Raw genomic sequence first — 15,996 nt, forward strand, 5'->3', positions numbered from 1 at the left:
AAAGGCTCTTGACTCCCACATGGTCAACTGTGGTTCGAGTCCCAGATCTGGTAGCTTGTTTTCTCACTTTCCCTCTCTCTCTCTTTCTCTCTGTCCCTTCTGCTCAAATTAAAATTAATTAATTAATCAAGTTAAATAAAATAATTCTTTAAAAAAACTGTAATAGTAGACAAAACAGAGGTAAGAACAAAGGGAAGGAGAGGACTTGGAAAATGCTAGGCTAGTGTTTTTCACATCTGTTTTCAAGGAAAATCTTATCCCTGAACAGTGAGGAGTGGGTGCCTCCCCTGAACAGAGAGGCAAATAAAATACCCTCAGTGTCAGGAGAACTGGAAGAACATGTTCAAATTAGAAACTGAACCAATTTACATCAGGAGTGGCTAAGAACAGGGGACTTTTAAAAATTGGAATTATGGGGGCCATCAGGTGGCATGGTGGTTTAGGCACTGGGCTCCCACATGGCTGACTGTGGTTTGAGTCCCAGACCTGGTGGCTTGCTTTTTCACTTTCTCTCTCTCTCTCTTCCTGGCTGTCTCTCTCTGGTGGGCACCTGTGCCCTATAACAACATTTTAAAAATAATAAAAAAAATTAAATTAAAAAAGTGGAATTCCATGACAACAGAGCCACCAACAGTATCAATGACAAAGGAAAAAATCTTTCCTAGGAGAGGGCAAACATACCATTCATCTTTTTTAAGGACGGGAAGAATTTGTCCCCTCATGATTTTAAGATAAAAGGCTTATATGAAAAGCTTAAAGATATAATTTAATTAGCCCCAATCACTACCCAATCACCAAGAAACGTGCAAGTCTGAGAAGCAGACTTAAAGAAAGCATTGAGCTGGACTGACCTGAGCAGTTTCTAGGAGACAAATAGGATGATTAGAGCCAAGGAACATCAAATAGATCCATTTCGTAGCATTTTGATTTTTCCTTTCCCGACAGAGATCACATCCCACCAGTGGAGTAGACAGCATCTGGGATGAGGGACCAAAGAGGCGTGAAGTCTGCAAATGAGAAACAATGAGATACTCTGCAAATTATACAAAACACAGCCAATGCACGTGTCAGCTGGCGACGTGGCAGATGGGGCAGCTGGATCCTACAAGGCTGACTGCATGGTTTGAGCCCCGGACCTGGCTGATTGAAAAACACTCCAGGCATGTGTGTGTGCATGTGCCCCGAATTTCTTTCTTTCTTTCTCTCTTTCTCTCTTTCTCTCTTTCTCTCTTTCTTTCTTTCTTTCTTTCTTTCTTTCTTTCTTTCTTTCTTTCTTTCTTTCTTTTGAGAGATTTTTGCTATAGGGCACATGTGTTCGTCAGATAGACAGAGAGACAGAGAGACAAAAAAGGAGAAATCACCCCCCCAGGGGGGATGGCCACACCGCAATCCCTTCTCCTCCGTTCTCCTCTCGGGATCTTGGGCACGCACGCACACGCGCCTGGTGTGAGTTTTAAGCCACTGGGTCCGGGACGTGAACCGTGGTCGACTACGTGGGAGTCCAGCGACCTAGCCACTACACAAACTCCTGCTGGTTCCCTCTAGCAAATTTGTTTTTTTTTTGAGAGATTTTCACTGTAGGACACGTGGGCTCGCCAGACAGACAGAGAGAGACATAGAGACAGAAAGCGAGAAATCACCCCCCGGGGGGATGGTCATGCCGCAATCCCTTCTCCTCCATTCTCCCTTGGGATCTTGGGCACGCACGCACACGCACCCGGCGTGAGTTTTAAGCCACCGGGTCCGGGACACGAACCGCGGTCGACTACGTGGGAGTCCAGCGACATAGCCATTACGCCGACTGCTGGTCCCTAGCAAATTTTTTTAACAAACCAATTTACAAAACATTTTGCCAGAGACAGAGAGAGACAGGGAGAAAGTACCTCCCCAGGCATGGTCACACTGCAATCTCTTCTCCATTTCTCTAGCCTGCTGGGATTCTGGGCATGTGTGCATGTGTGCTCGGAATATTTTCCAGGCCACTAGAGTTGGGATTCAAAACACTCAGTTGGCCATGCAGGCTCCAGCTCCCTTAACTACCAGGCCATGGGACTGGTCCCACAAAAAAGATTTACAGATATCCAGCCCAGGACACAGAGGCAATCAGTAGCACCTAGGTAGATAGGTGCTCCCGATCTATATTAACTCCTGCAAATGTGTTTGTTTCCTGTTTCCTGAATATGTCATTCTAGCCCATGTCGTTGTTGCTAATCCTTTTTCACAGGAAATGCCTTCGTTATCAATCCAGAGCTGTGGGAAGTCTATAAAGCCTCCATCGAGGCTTTGGCAAGTACATTTCTGTTGGGTCTTTCTCGTCCTGGCCCAGTCGTTACTGTCCTTTTACAAATTCCTTAGCATCTAACTCACGGTATTTCTCGTGTCTAATGATTAGAGTAGACACAGGGTGACCTTTACTGGATTAGGATGGTAAGGATGGCATTGTGTTCATTTCTTAATTTAATTGCCAGAAGGCATGTGTGCTCACACAACAGAGAGAGACAGAGAGACAGAGAGACAGAGAGAACACCCAAAAGGTATGGCCATAGAACAATCCTTTTTCCTCCATTTCTCCAACCTGTTGGGATTCTGAGTACCCATGCACATGAGCCCGACGTATTTTCCAAGTCACTGGGGCTGGGATTTGAACTTCAGGTGGCCGTGTGGGACCAGAACTGCTGTGTTATGGGATTGGGCCTTGTGTTTACTTTTATGGCCCTCTCAAGGCTTAATGAGTTAAATGTAGAGTTTGATGGTTTCCTAAAATGTGTGTAAGCTACTGAAAGGAAGAAGGATGGAAGGGAGTCGGAAAGAAAGACATCAAAAGAGAAATTATTGAGTCATTGGGAAAGTCATGATGCATTTTGTATAGAAAAATGTAAAAAAAAAAATACATCATGATTTTCACGATGACCTAATATAAAACCCTCTGCCACCATTCTTTAAAGCCCTGGTTGGAAGGGCAGTCCCTGACAGGCTCTGTTTGTTCCAGCTGTAACTGAGAAGCACAGTCAATCCAGGCCTCATCTCACCCGAACTTTTGCTTTGAAGCATTTTGGGACCACACAGATAATATTAATTTTGGCTCCAAATTGGGTGTAGAGTTAGTGGTTTGCAGAGGAATTTTTTTTTTTTTTTTTTTTTTTTTACATTTTTATCATTCCTTCCAGAGCCAAGGAATCGAACAGGCCCATAACTTTCTGTGGATTCTCCCTGCTCTCCCGGTGTCTTCCTCTAAGGGCCTGTCTCCTTTTCCTACACATGTGGCCCACTGTAGTCTAGTCTTTCCTTGCCTTTTTTATTTTTTTGAGACCTAGGGCCAGCCCATGGCATGGTGGTTAAGGCAGCTGGATCCCACCTAGCCAACTTCATGGTTTGAGTCCCAGTCCCAGCGACTTAAAGATCATGCTGGGCATATGTGCGTGCATGCCCAGAATCCTGGGAGGAGAATGGAGGAGAAAGAATTATGGTGTGGTCATCCCCCCAGGGGGTGATTTCTCACTTTCTCTCTGTCTTTCTCTCTCTCTGGTGAGCACACATGTCATATAACAACACACTAAAAAAAAAAAAAAGACAGATACAATTTATATGTTGTAAAATTCATCTTATTAAAAATGATTTTTATTTAACTATTTATGTATTTATTTAAATTTGATCAGAGAGGGACAGAGTGAGAGAGAGAGAGAAAGGCAAAGTGAAAAAGCAAGCTGCCAGGTCTGGGACTCAAACTGTGGTTGGCCATGTGTTTAAGTCCAGTGCCCTTAAAGACCATGCCACTTGCCGGCCCCCAAATCCATCTTTTTAAAGTGTATAATGCAGTGATTTCAGTCTCTTCACAAGGAGATACGACCAGCAGGACTCTAATTTACGGTGCATTTCCACTATACTTGAAGGATACTCCATCCATTAGCGCCCTCAGTAGGGCGTGGTTACACCCCGGTGCTTTTCCCTCCATTTCTTCACCCCGTTGGGATTTGGGGCACACATGCATATACGCCTGGCGTGTTTTCCAAGCTGCCAGGGCTGGGATTCAAACTGGGATCGGCCATGTGGGATCCATTTTCTTACCCACAAGGCTACGGGGCCAGCCCCATGATGTCAGGATTCTCCTTGAGGAGAACTAGGGGCTGGAAGGGAACCCAGGGAAGCTTCTGGATTCAGCAAGACAACCAGACTCATGATAAACATACAAAAGGAATTTGCATTCCTCTGTATCAACAATATTGATTAGAAATGTTAATATAAAATTTACATATTATTAGCAACAAAGCCCATATAATATCCAGAAAGGAAGCTAATAGAGAACACAATTTTTTTTGTGACCACGGCTTGAGTCCCAGACCTGGCGATTTGAAAATCACTCCAGGTACATGTACGTGTGTGCTAAGAATCTCGAGAGGAGAATGGAGGAGAAGGGATTTCAGCATCTCCATCTTCCCTGGAGAGGAGGTGATATCTCACTTTCTCTCTCACTGTCTCTCTCTGTCTCTCCGGTGCATGCACCCTAAAGCAAAAATGCAAAAAAAAAAAAAAAAAAAAAAAAAAAAAGAAAAGGAAAGGAAATCATGCTAAGTGTGTGTACACATGACCCAAGTCCTGATGGGATGGAGAAATGGAGAAGGGATTGTGGCACAAACCACATGCCACAGTAAGTCTTTCTCCCTTCTCTCTCTGCCTCACATGAGCACACACGCACTCTGGCAATGAAACAATTATATATAAAAGAAAAGAAAGAAATAAAGGATAATATCAGAAAAGGGTTTCTTACTTTTGTTTTTTTTTTTTAAAGAAAAGGATTTCTCGAAGAGTGTCACCGGTTGGGTTCTCTGGGAAACGGACTCCAAGGCCGAGATTCGGTTCTTGCTGGGTCTCAGGGCTAACACCGAAGGAGGAGGAAGGAAGCAGTGTGGGTTGCGGGAAAAGCCGAACCACAGCACGGCCTCAGCACAGGCCTCAGCTGATGCCCTGGGGACGCGGGGCTGGGCTAGGCCTCGGAGTTGCAGTGGGTGGGCCAGAGCTTCCTTCCTTGCATGGACTGGCACTGGATGCAGGCTGCCCCCAAGAAGGGCATGATTGTGGACGAGGCGGCTAGTCGAAGGCTATGCTGTGTCCCGACCTACAGAACAGTCAAACAGGTTTCCTAAGGGAAGGAGTGAGAGACGGGATGAATGGAGCAGTGTTACAACACAGAGACGATGCAGTGTTACAACTCTTCAGGGTCGTCCATTTATTGTGGGCAGCACGGAGACAACACAGTGTCACAGCTCTTCAGGGTCGTCCGGAGATGACGCGGTATTCGGGTCTTCAGGGTCGTCTGTCTATTGTGTGCCAGGGATTGTGGTTATATACATGTTGGTGGGCAGTGATTGGTTGAATGAAGAATTGTAAAAGGTGGGTTATGATTGGTTGCTTTGTGGACCAATCATGAGGTGCCAGATATGCAAATCTGAGGGATTCTAAGTTCACCGATTTGCTATGGGAAGTGGCCAATCAGAGTATGGTTTTGAAGGTGAGGTTTTGAAGGGGAGCCAATCATGGCCTTTGTCACTGTGTAATTGTTTGCTCTCTGAGAAACCTGCAATAATTCGCTGGTGCGCAGCCTCCCACAATGCTGGGGTCACCAGTCTCCTCCTCCTGCACTGTCAACAACGCTGCTACGAATGTGGGTTTGCAAATATCTCCTCAAAATTCTGCTTTTAAAAAAGTTTATTGGGACTAGCAGTTAGCATAATGGCTATCTCACTGGACTTCCACGTAGACCTGGTGGCTTTAAACTCACGCTTGGCACGTGTGCGTGCGTGCCCAAGATCCCGAGAGGAGAATGGAGGAGAAGAGATTGCATTGTGGCCATTTCCCCTGGGGGGTGATTTCTCGCTCTTTGTTTCTCTGTCTCTCTCTGTCTGTCTGGCGAGCGCACGTGCCCTATGGCAAAAACCTCTCCAAAAAAAAAAGAAGTGTATTCCATTAGCAGGAGAGAGAGACACAGAGACAGTACTGCCATCAGGATCTTGACTCTTAGGCCCAGCCTTCAGCCAGGATCATAGGCAAGTGTGTGGGTGGTGTACTCACGGAGGTCTCTGGACTCAATCTGGGGACTTTCCCGTGTGGGGTCGCCTCTCAGAGCGTTGTGTTTTACTGCCGTGCCACCGTCTGGCCCCAGCTTTTCATTCCGTTGGAACTGCAGTGGCATGTGGGTTCCAGCTTTGTGGTCTGGTATTATACAAAGGTTGGGTCTGGTTTTAATTTTCTGAAGAGTTGCTCTACGGTTTCCTGTAGCAGTTGTACCTTCTCGCACCTCCACCGCCAGTGCACAGGAGTTCCAGTTTCTCCACGGCCTGGTCAACACTTACTTTCCATTTGTTTTGTTTTGTTTTAGGTTTTTGCCATGGAGTGCCTGTGCTCTCCAGAGAAAGAGAGACAGAGAGGGTGGAGGTGGGAGGTCATCTCCCAGTCCCTTCTCCTCCAGTCTCCTCCTGGGAATTTGGGTGCACACACACAAGCATCTGTAGTGACTTTGACGTTGCTGGGTCCAGGACTCCACCTGCAGCTGACCTTGTGGAAGTCCAGTGCCTCAACCACCATGACACCTGCTGGTAGCTATTTTCTGGGTTTTTTTTTTATTTTTTTAATATTTATTTATTTATTTTTTAATAGCAGTCATCCATTTGAGTGTGAAGCCCTGTCTCCTCGTAGTTTTGGTTATAGCTCTTTAAGTTGGTTTGTTTTTCAAAATTAAACTTTATTATCTTATTATACAAAATCTATATATATTTGTTGTAGAAATATTTTGAAAATTTGGAAAACCGTCTATAATGAACATATATAGAAAGTTATAATAAAAAAGCAAGTATTAGGATACTTCAAAAATTTGTGGAAAAATATAATTAAAGATAAATATACTTTGGTGCAAAAAACATTGAAATCCTTGCATAGTTTCTTAAAAATACACATTTTTTTATGAACATTTGGAAGACTCCCCTCGTAACTCTTGGAATTCTGGTACTTCAAGATTACCAGTGTTGGGAACCAGCAGTTAGCGTAATGGCTATGTTGCTGGACTCCCACATAGTCAACCGCAGTTCGCGTCCTGGACCCGGTGGCTTAAAACTCATGCCGGGCGCGTGTGCGTGTGTGCCCAAGATCCCGAGAGGAGAATGGAGGAGAAGGGATTGTGGCGTGACGATCCCCCCAGGGGGTGATTTCTCGCTCTCTGTCTCTCTCTCTCTGTCTGTCTGGAGAGCGCACGTGCCCTATAGCAAAAACCTCTCAAAAAAAAAAAAATGATTACTAGTGTTAATACTTTTTTTTTTCCTAAAGAGATTTTTGCCATAGGAAGTGTGTGCTCTCTAGAGAGAAGAGAGAGGGAGAGACAGAGACAGTGAGAGGGAAACTGAGAAACTGAGAAATCACCCTCCTGGCCCCATATTGGGGAGGGGGGATGGCCACATTGCAATCCCTTCTTCTTCATTCTCCTCCTGGGATTTTGGGCACACACGCACATGCACCCAGCATGAGTTTGAAGCCACTGGGTCCAGGACTGGAATGACAATCAACCATATGGCAGTCCAGCCATGTACCTGCTATGCCATCTACTGGCCCCACCAGTGCGAATACTGTCATCTGAGTCTTTTCTTTTCACTTTTTTGGTTTTTTGCCATAGGGCACATGCACTCTCTGGAGAGAGACCAAAAGAGACAGAGAGGGAGTGAGAAGCCACCCCCGGGGGGATGGTGACTCACCCCTTCTCCAGGTTCCTCTCGAGACTTCGGGTATGTATGCACTCAGCCCACGTGTCCTTCAGACCACCAGGGTGTGCACTTGAACTGCGGAGCTGGTCACGTGCGGGTCAGCATCTTAGCCACTTCGCCACCTGCTAGCCTGCTCTGAAGCTTTGCTATTTCTTTTTCCTGTCCATATAGACCCTTGGCTGGTGTGAGCCCTGCTGCTCCTTTGCACAATTTAGGGAAAAGTGTCCTACCTCTAGGTGGGCGCTACCCTGCAGGAGGGCATGCGGCTTGACACGTGGAGCACAGCTAGAGGTCAGAGCCTGCTTGCCCTCGGGGCAGGTCCTGTCTCAGCCAACTCCTCACATAACTGGGTGTTGTGGCTATGACGGCATCCAGGCCTTACGTTGTAAAATTGAGAGCGTACTACTTGGTAGATTAGGTTTGAATAGTACATCATTTATTTCAGTTCATTCCTACTGGATAGTTGTTTCCAAAGTTTCAATATTGTAAAGTCATGCTGGTACGTTTCAATATTGGGGCCAGCAGGTGGTGTGGTGGTTAAGAGATTGGACTCCCACATGGCCAACAGCGGTTCAAGTCCTGGACCCGGTGGCTTGAAACTCAGACTGGGAGTGTGTGCATGCGTGCCTAGGATCCTGAAGAAGGATGGAGGAGAAGGGACTGTAGTGTCGCCATCCCCCTGGGGGGTGATTTCTCACTTTCTCTCTCTCAATATTATAAATATTATAAAATCTGTTTTGTTTTTTTTTTTTTTTTGAGAGGTTTTTCACTACAGGGCATGTGCACTCACCAGACAGAGAGAGATAGAGAGACAGAAACCGAGAAATAACCCCCCAGGGAGGATGGCCACACTGCAATCCCTTCTCCTCCCTTCTCCTCTTGGGATCTTGGGCACGCATGCACACGTGCCCGGCGTGAGTTTAAGCCACCGGGTCCGGGACTCGAACTGTGGTTGACTCTGTGGGAGTCCAGCGACATAGCCATTACACTACCTGCTGGTCCCAATATTATAAAATCTTGCTGGTACATAATACTTGTACTATGCATATATCTGTTGGCATATTTGCAATTAGTTTATGATGAATTCTTGGAAATCACCTGGAAAATGAAATTTCCTGAGTCCTCCTGTGCCTTGGGCTGTGCTGAGAAACACGCACACACGTACATACACACGCTGTGTATTTACAGTCCAGGGATGTAGGTATTCTTTTATTTCTTTCTAGAGAGAAAGCTGAAACACAAGAAATGAAGTTACTTGACCGAGGCCACACGTTGGCAGGTGGTGGGCCTGGAATTGGAATGTACGTCTGTGGGCGGCATCTGTCTCCGAGCCTGGGCTCTTCACGTGCTAGAGAATCACTTTAACGGAGAAGACAGGTGGTTTGAGAAGAGTTGTTATAATAAATAAGCCCATCGTCCATGGAGTAGACCCTGACCACTTGTTAATTTTCACAGATAAGCCCGTTCAAAAGCAATGGATTATTATTATTTTTTATTAGTGTGTGTGTTAGAAAGAAGAGTTTGACAGGATGATTAATATTCTAACAGGATACACATTGTTCGCGTCTGAGTCCTTCTTAGGAGAAGCAACTTTAGAAGATCGTTTAAATTTAGATGTTATCTGAGTGTAATTGATGTCTTCAGGTCCTCTGAAGAGGATTTCAACATAGCTGGGGCATTGAAGGGAGAGGCGTGAGGTCTTCCCCGCAGACACTCACTCCCTTCCCGACGTGGTAGCTGCTGCTTTTCTCCAGCAGGGCAACAGCCCCGGTCCACTTCTCAGGGTGTGAAGGTCTCCAGGTCTGAGCTCTCTGAGAGAGGAGCCGAGCGTGCGGGGGGTGTTAATGAGAGACTGGGCTCCTGTTCTTCATATAATCCTGGATTTCGAGTGTGTTCAATCTTTAATGATTTGAGAAATACATAATACAATTTGAGACATAATTACATTTTTTGGGGGGAAGAGGTTTTTGCTATAGGGTGTGTATGCTCTCCAGAAAGAGAGAGACAGAGAGACAGAAAGCGAGAAATCACCCCCCAGGAGAATGGCCACGCTGCAATCTCTTCTTCATTCTCCTCTCAGGATCTTGGGCACGCACGCACATGTGCCCACCATGAGTTTAAGCCACTGGGTCAGGGACTCGAACCGTGTCCAGCAACATAGCCAGCAAGGGAGTCCAGCAACATAGCCGTTATGCCAACTGCTGGTCCCTGAGATATAATTACATTTTAAAGTAGGAAGAAAGATGGTTAATATTAAATTTTATTATTAAAATAGTAATAGAGGACAGGGCCCACAGAGGGCAAGCTGATTAAGGTCGCTAGACTCCCACATGGTTGACTACAGTTTGAGTCCCAGACCCGGGGTCTTGAAAACCACGCTGGGTGTGTGTACATGCAGGCCTTAAATCCCAGGAGGAGAACGGAGGAGAAGGGACTGCAGCGTGGCCATCCCCTGTGGAGATTTCTCACTTGCCCTCTCCCTATCTCTCTCCAGTTAAGTGCATGCGCCCTGAAGCAAAATTCTAAAATCAATAAATAATAATAAAGAGGTTGGGCTTGGTAGTGCATGTGATGTCGGTCACTGCCACTCAGCAGACTGAGGCCACGTGGAAGGCCGAGTCTGACTTTGGGACACGCCCCTGAAAGTGAGGTGTGTGGGGTGTGGCGGCTTGTACCTATAGCTCCAGCTACTCGGAGGCTGAGCGAGGAAGACTTCGAGCTTGAAGTCGGCCTGGGCAAGAGTGAGAGAGTGAGACTGTCTGAAAGAACTGCGTGTGGTCGTGTGCACGCATGGTCTACAGCTGCTTGGGAGGCTGTGGCAGGAAGATCATGACACAGAGAAATCCTTTCTTAAAAATAAAAAAGAAAAAGAGGCACAGCTGGGTGGCACACAGGCCGTGCCACTGCTTGGGAGGCTGGGAGCCACACGGGAAGCCCAGGTTTGGCTTCTGGAGTAACCGGAACATCCCGGGTGTGGTTGACTCTGCCTGCTGTCTAATTAGATGCTTGGGGCAGAAGGATTGTGACACAGTGAGACCTTGTCAAAAAGGCTGACTCTCTCTTTTTCTCTCCCAACCCCCCCCAAAAAAAAAAAGAAAAAAAAGATAAAGCGAGGGGACTCTTATCTGGCTTGTGCATGAAAAATGTCTCATTTCAAGTCTTTAAAGCACTATACGTAACTATGCATACCCTGAAGAGAGTAAAAATAAATAACACGAGAAATACAGATTAGAAAGGTTGACATTATGTTACAAGTAGAGACATTTATAACCAACATACTTACTTTCAGCTCTCCCTTAATTATTTTAACTTCGAAAGCAGTAGGCTGGAGCCAATGGCCTTTTAAAAAATACGCTGCTCCAGGGACCAGCAGTTGGTGTAACGGAATGGCTACATCACTGGACTCCCATGTAGCCGACTGTGGTTCAAGTCCCGGACCCAGTGGCTTAAACTCACACCGGGCACATGTGCATGCGTGCCCAAGATCCCAAGAGGATCTGCCAACCGCAGTTTGAGTCCCAACCCTAGTAGCTCTAAACTCACCCTGGAAGTGTGTGCATGTGTGCCCAAAATCCTGAGAGGAGAAAGGAGAAGAGACTGTGGCATGGTCATCCCCCCTGGGGGATGATTTCTTGCTTTCTGTCTCTTTGTCTCCAGCGAACATACATGCCCTACAGCAAATACCTCTCTCTCTCTCAAAAAAAAAATATATATATATATATACACATATATACATATATATGTGCATGCATATATAGTCACACTAGAGATTAAGCTTCAGTGTGAGTCTTGGCAGGGACATAGAAACCACAGTGGTAGTAGCAACTAAATCTCATCACATAGTGTATCATTCGGCAATTTCATTCAGGAGAGAAACTGATACTCTCGTTTGGCACAAACCTTGGGAACAAGAGGAAAGCAGAGTGGGACCAGCAGTTAGCGTAATGGCTATGTCGCTGGACTCCCATGTAGTCGACTGCGGTTAGCGTCCCGGACCCGGTGGCTTAAACTCACGCTGGGCGCGTGTGCGTGCGTGCCCAAGATCCTGAGAGGAGAATGGAGGAGAAGGGATTGCGGCGTGGCCATCCCCCCTGGGGGGTGATTCTCGCTTTCTGTCTCTCTGTCTCTCTCTGTCTGTCTGGTGAGCGCAGGTGCCCAAAAGCAAAAACCTCTCCAAAAAAAAAAAAAGAGGAAAGCAGAGTGAATACAAATAAACTGTCATCCCAGGACCAGCAGGTGGCGTGGTGGTTAAGGTGCTGGACTCCCATGTGGCTGACTGTGGTTGAAGGCTTAGCAGTTTGCTTTCTCACTTTCTCTCTCTCATTCTCTCTCTCTGGGGAGTGCACATGCTCTAGAACAAATCATAATAAATGAAATTAAATAAGTAATTCTTTGAAAAAGAAAAAAAGCTGTCATCCCAGTATAATCATTAACATTTGTAAAAATAACTTTATAGATGATTTTGACATAGGCTTATTTTATACAATAATATATTGTGAATGTTTCCATGTGGCAGATATTTTTCAACACTATTCTCTACTTTTAAGTTTACTTATTTTTTCCAAGAGAGAGAGAGATACAAAAAGTAAGAGACAGAGACAGGAACCTCCAGCATGCTGCCATCCATGCTAGCCTATGCTTATGGGTCCGGGGCATGCCCACATCTGGTGTACATAGGAAGGGCTGGGGGCCAGAACTGAGGACCTTCCCACACGGGCGTAGTCGCATTGCTGCTACACCACAATCTGGCCCTTGGCAATATCACTTTTAATATGTTTCAATTTTGCTAGAAGTATATGTGCCCTAGACATAGAGAAAGTGAGAAAGCACCCCCATCACCACCCCACCATGACCACCATGGGAGATGGCCACACCGCAATCCCTTCTCCATCGCTCCTTTTGGGATTTGGGGCACACATGCACGTGTACCTGGTATGATTTTTCAAGCTTCCAGGTCTGGGACTTGAACTGTGCAGTTGGCCATGTGGGATTCAGCTGCCCTAATTACTATGCCACTGGCAGGTCCAACAATGCCATTTTTAATGTTTGCCTGGAATATCACAATGTGACTGTACCATAGCACATATTGCTCATCATAACTTTATTTCCCCAAATACTTAGGAGAGTTCTCACTACATTTGAATGACACTGTAATGGCTATTTAAAAAAAAATTTTATTCAACTGTATTTATTTGCTATTTAATTCATCCAGAGAGGAACAGAGTGAGAGAGAGAGGAAAAGTAAGAAAGCAAGCCACCAGGTCTGGGACCCGAACCGTGGCCAGCCATGTGGGAGTCCAGCGCCTTCAAGTACCACGCCACCTGCCAGCCCCCATGGCTATTCTTTATATATGTATTTTTTTCTTCTTAAATTTAGACAGGGTTTTGCTATGTTGCCCAAGGCTGGCATTTAGGGTCATTCACATTATGTGTCCTTTCTTCCTTGTTTTGATTTTACACTTAACCTGCTCTCTCTCTCTCTCTTTTTCTTTTCTTTCTGTTTTCTTGAGGGTGCATGCACTTGACACAGAGAGGGAGAAAACACACCTGGCAGGGCATGGTCGCACTGCAATCCCCTCTCCATTTCTCCATCTTGCTGAGATTTTTGCCTGTTTCCCATGCACACACAGGTTTAATGTTTGTCAAGCCACCAGGCCAGGATTCCAACCACATGGTCGGTCACGTAGGATCCGGCTCCTCTGACCACTAGGCCATGGGGCCGGCCCCCGCCTTGCTCTGTCTGGAACCTCCAGCCTTTGGCCCAGAGTCCACGCTGTCTCCTTTCCTTCCTCTCTGGCCTCTGATCTGTGAGGAAAGTGACCAACTCATGTCTGCTGCTCTCTGGCCCAAGCCTCTTGCTCCTGGGCTATTTCCAGAGCCTCCTAACTGGTCCGTTTGCTTCAGTCCTTGTCTCCTACTGTCTGTTCTCAGCCCAGCAGGGTAAATAATTCTATTATAATGTGTCAGAAGATGCCATGTTAATACATAAAACCCCCTGATGACTCCCAACTCGCTCAGAGGAGAAGGCTCACCCGATCTGCGTCAGCTTCACCTCTTCCTTCTCTGACTTTAGCTTCTCCATCCCCACCTGCCCTCCCGGCCACTCCTGGGTTATCAGGTAGGCGCTTGCCCCACTGTCTCCGCATCTGCCCTGCTTTCTACCTGCAAAATTGTCCGCCCTGATGCTTCGCTCCCTGGCCTTCCTCAGGTCTTGATTTTGGTTGGTTTGTTTGTTTAGTTTGCTATAGGGCATGCACATTCGCTAGAGAGAGAAAGTGAGAAATCAACCCCCTCCCCTGGGAGGATGGCTTATTCCAATCCCTTCTCCATTTTCCTCTTGGGATTCTGGGCATGCACACACACCCAGTGTGTTTCTCAAGCCACTGGGTCCAGAACTGGCACTGTGTGATCAGCCATGTGGGATCCAGCTGCCACAACCACCATGCCATCCAGTTGGCTCTCTTCCTCAGGTCTCTTCTCAAATGTCACCTCCTCCAGAGACTTTCCTTGATCACTTGATTTAAAAAAAAAAAAATCACCCTGGAGCCAGCCATGGGGTTAAAGTGCCTGGATGCCTATTGCACCCCTGTAGTCCACATCTGAAGGCTTGAAAATCACGTCGGGTGCGTGTGCTGGTGTGCCCAAAATCCCAAGAGGAGAATGGAAAAGGGATTGTGGAGTGGCCATTCCCCCTGAGGGGGATGCTTTCTTGCTTTCTCTTTCTGTGAAACATACCTGCCTTATAGCAAAACTAAAACCCAAATCACCCTCCTCCTTCTTCTGGACTGTCTCTGCTTAGTTTTTTACTACCTGCCTGGTGGGCCACACACCTTCCTGGTGGGCCACACACCTTCCTTATTTATCACGTCTCTCCCATTGGGGTGACACTCTCCACCAGGGCTAGGACTTTTGTTTTTTGTTCTCTGCTGTCTCCTCCACCCCTAGAAGAGTGCATAACACGCAAAAATTCACTTGGTGAGTACTTGTTGAACAGGGAGAACAACTGCACACCTTCCCTTGGTAGAGAAGGCCAGGGTGACCCGCTATGCAGAAATCAGTGCTTAGTGACTGCACCTGCCACAGGCCGAAGGTTGGTGAACCCCGGGAGAAGCTTGAGGCAGGCCGGGCCAGCGCTCCTGCTGCCATCCCCAAGCAGAAGGGTGATGGGAGTCAGTTGGCACCCTCCACGACCACGGCTGTAAGAGAGCACTGAAACTAGATATACCTGATTTGGAGTGTCTCGGGGTGCCATTCATCCAGAAGGAAGACTTCCTCCAAAGACGGATTTGGGAACGCGCCAGCAGATGGATGCCGCTGTAGGGGCAAATCTCCAGGTCTGTCTTTGCAAACTGAGCAGCGGCCCCACCCGCTTGCGTTGAGGCTTACCTCAAGTTTCAACCACACCAACCACAGGCCTGAAATGCCAAGCGAGCCTGCAACCAAGTTTCTGATTCTTTCTCCGGGATTTAAAGTCCAGAAAGGACTTCGCGGCCCAAGAATGCCTGGGGCGTGGGACACAGAGAAGGCGGTGCAGCCCAGCGCGGTCGCCAGGGCACAGGGCTCGCTGTCAGGGTCAGGAGCTGCGCTCTGGGAGGAAGGCGACCCAGCGGTGCCACTCCATCATCAACCAGGATGGAAAGGACACGGATTCAGCACCTGTTCTGAGCTGGATGAGTTTGATCTTGAGAGCCGAGCCCTGGTTTATTGGGGAGCACTGCCAGGCAACCTGTGTCCCCTACACAAGTGCACATGCTCCCGAACTCACGACCACCTCCACGAACGCGACTGCCCTTAAAAAGCAAAAGGGAACAGGCCCTAGACCCTCGTCCTGGCACACCACGAATGCCTGCTGAGCCCAGCTCGCCCCTGCTCAGTTCGGGGGCCTGTCGCTAGACATAGGTGAGCGTCTTGTCATGGGCCTAGAGACTGCATTTTAAGCCCGAACCTCAGGGAAAAATGAAAGGCTCGAGCGAGGGAAGCCCGAGCGTGTGGGGGGCGCGCTGGCAGCCGTCTGCCCCGGGCAGCAAGAAACGGAGCGGTTGGCTGCGGCGCAGCTGCCCGCCTTCCCCCAACCGGCAGCGAAAGGAGATCCCCAAGGGCGAGCTGTCCTCCTCCGCGACCCGGTTTGAGTTTCGGCGGAAACTTTCTCTGAGGCCCCGCCTCCTTCACCATGGAGACCGGCGCGGGGATGGCGCGCGCGGTGCGCCCCGAAGTCCCGGCGCACCTGGCGGCCGCCAGGCCCAGGCGGAGG

The 15,996-nt window shown here is 47.6% G+C and overlaps 1 long non-coding RNA gene across 1 annotated transcript; it reads right to left on the bottom strand.

Annotated features, from left to right (window-relative positions):
* Window positions 1–9,311: 9,311 nt before the first annotated feature.
* On the bottom strand, window positions 9,312–15,228 carry LOC102498675 (uncharacterized). The gene is made up of 3 exons (XR_335742.2): window positions 15,132–15,228; window positions 14,971–15,059; window positions 9,312–9,644 (listed from the first exon to the last, which is right to left on the bottom strand). It is a non-coding gene; the product is annotated as an uncharacterized LOC102498675 (long non-coding RNA).
* Window positions 15,229–15,996: the final 768 nt, after the last annotated feature.

Source organism: Tupaia chinensis, unplaced genomic scaffold, assembly GCF_000334495.1.
Source record: "Tupaia chinensis unplaced genomic scaffold, TupChi_1.0 Scaffold000521_1, whole genome shotgun sequence".
NCBI lineage: Eukaryota > Metazoa > Chordata > Mammalia > Scandentia > Tupaiidae > Tupaia > Tupaia belangeri.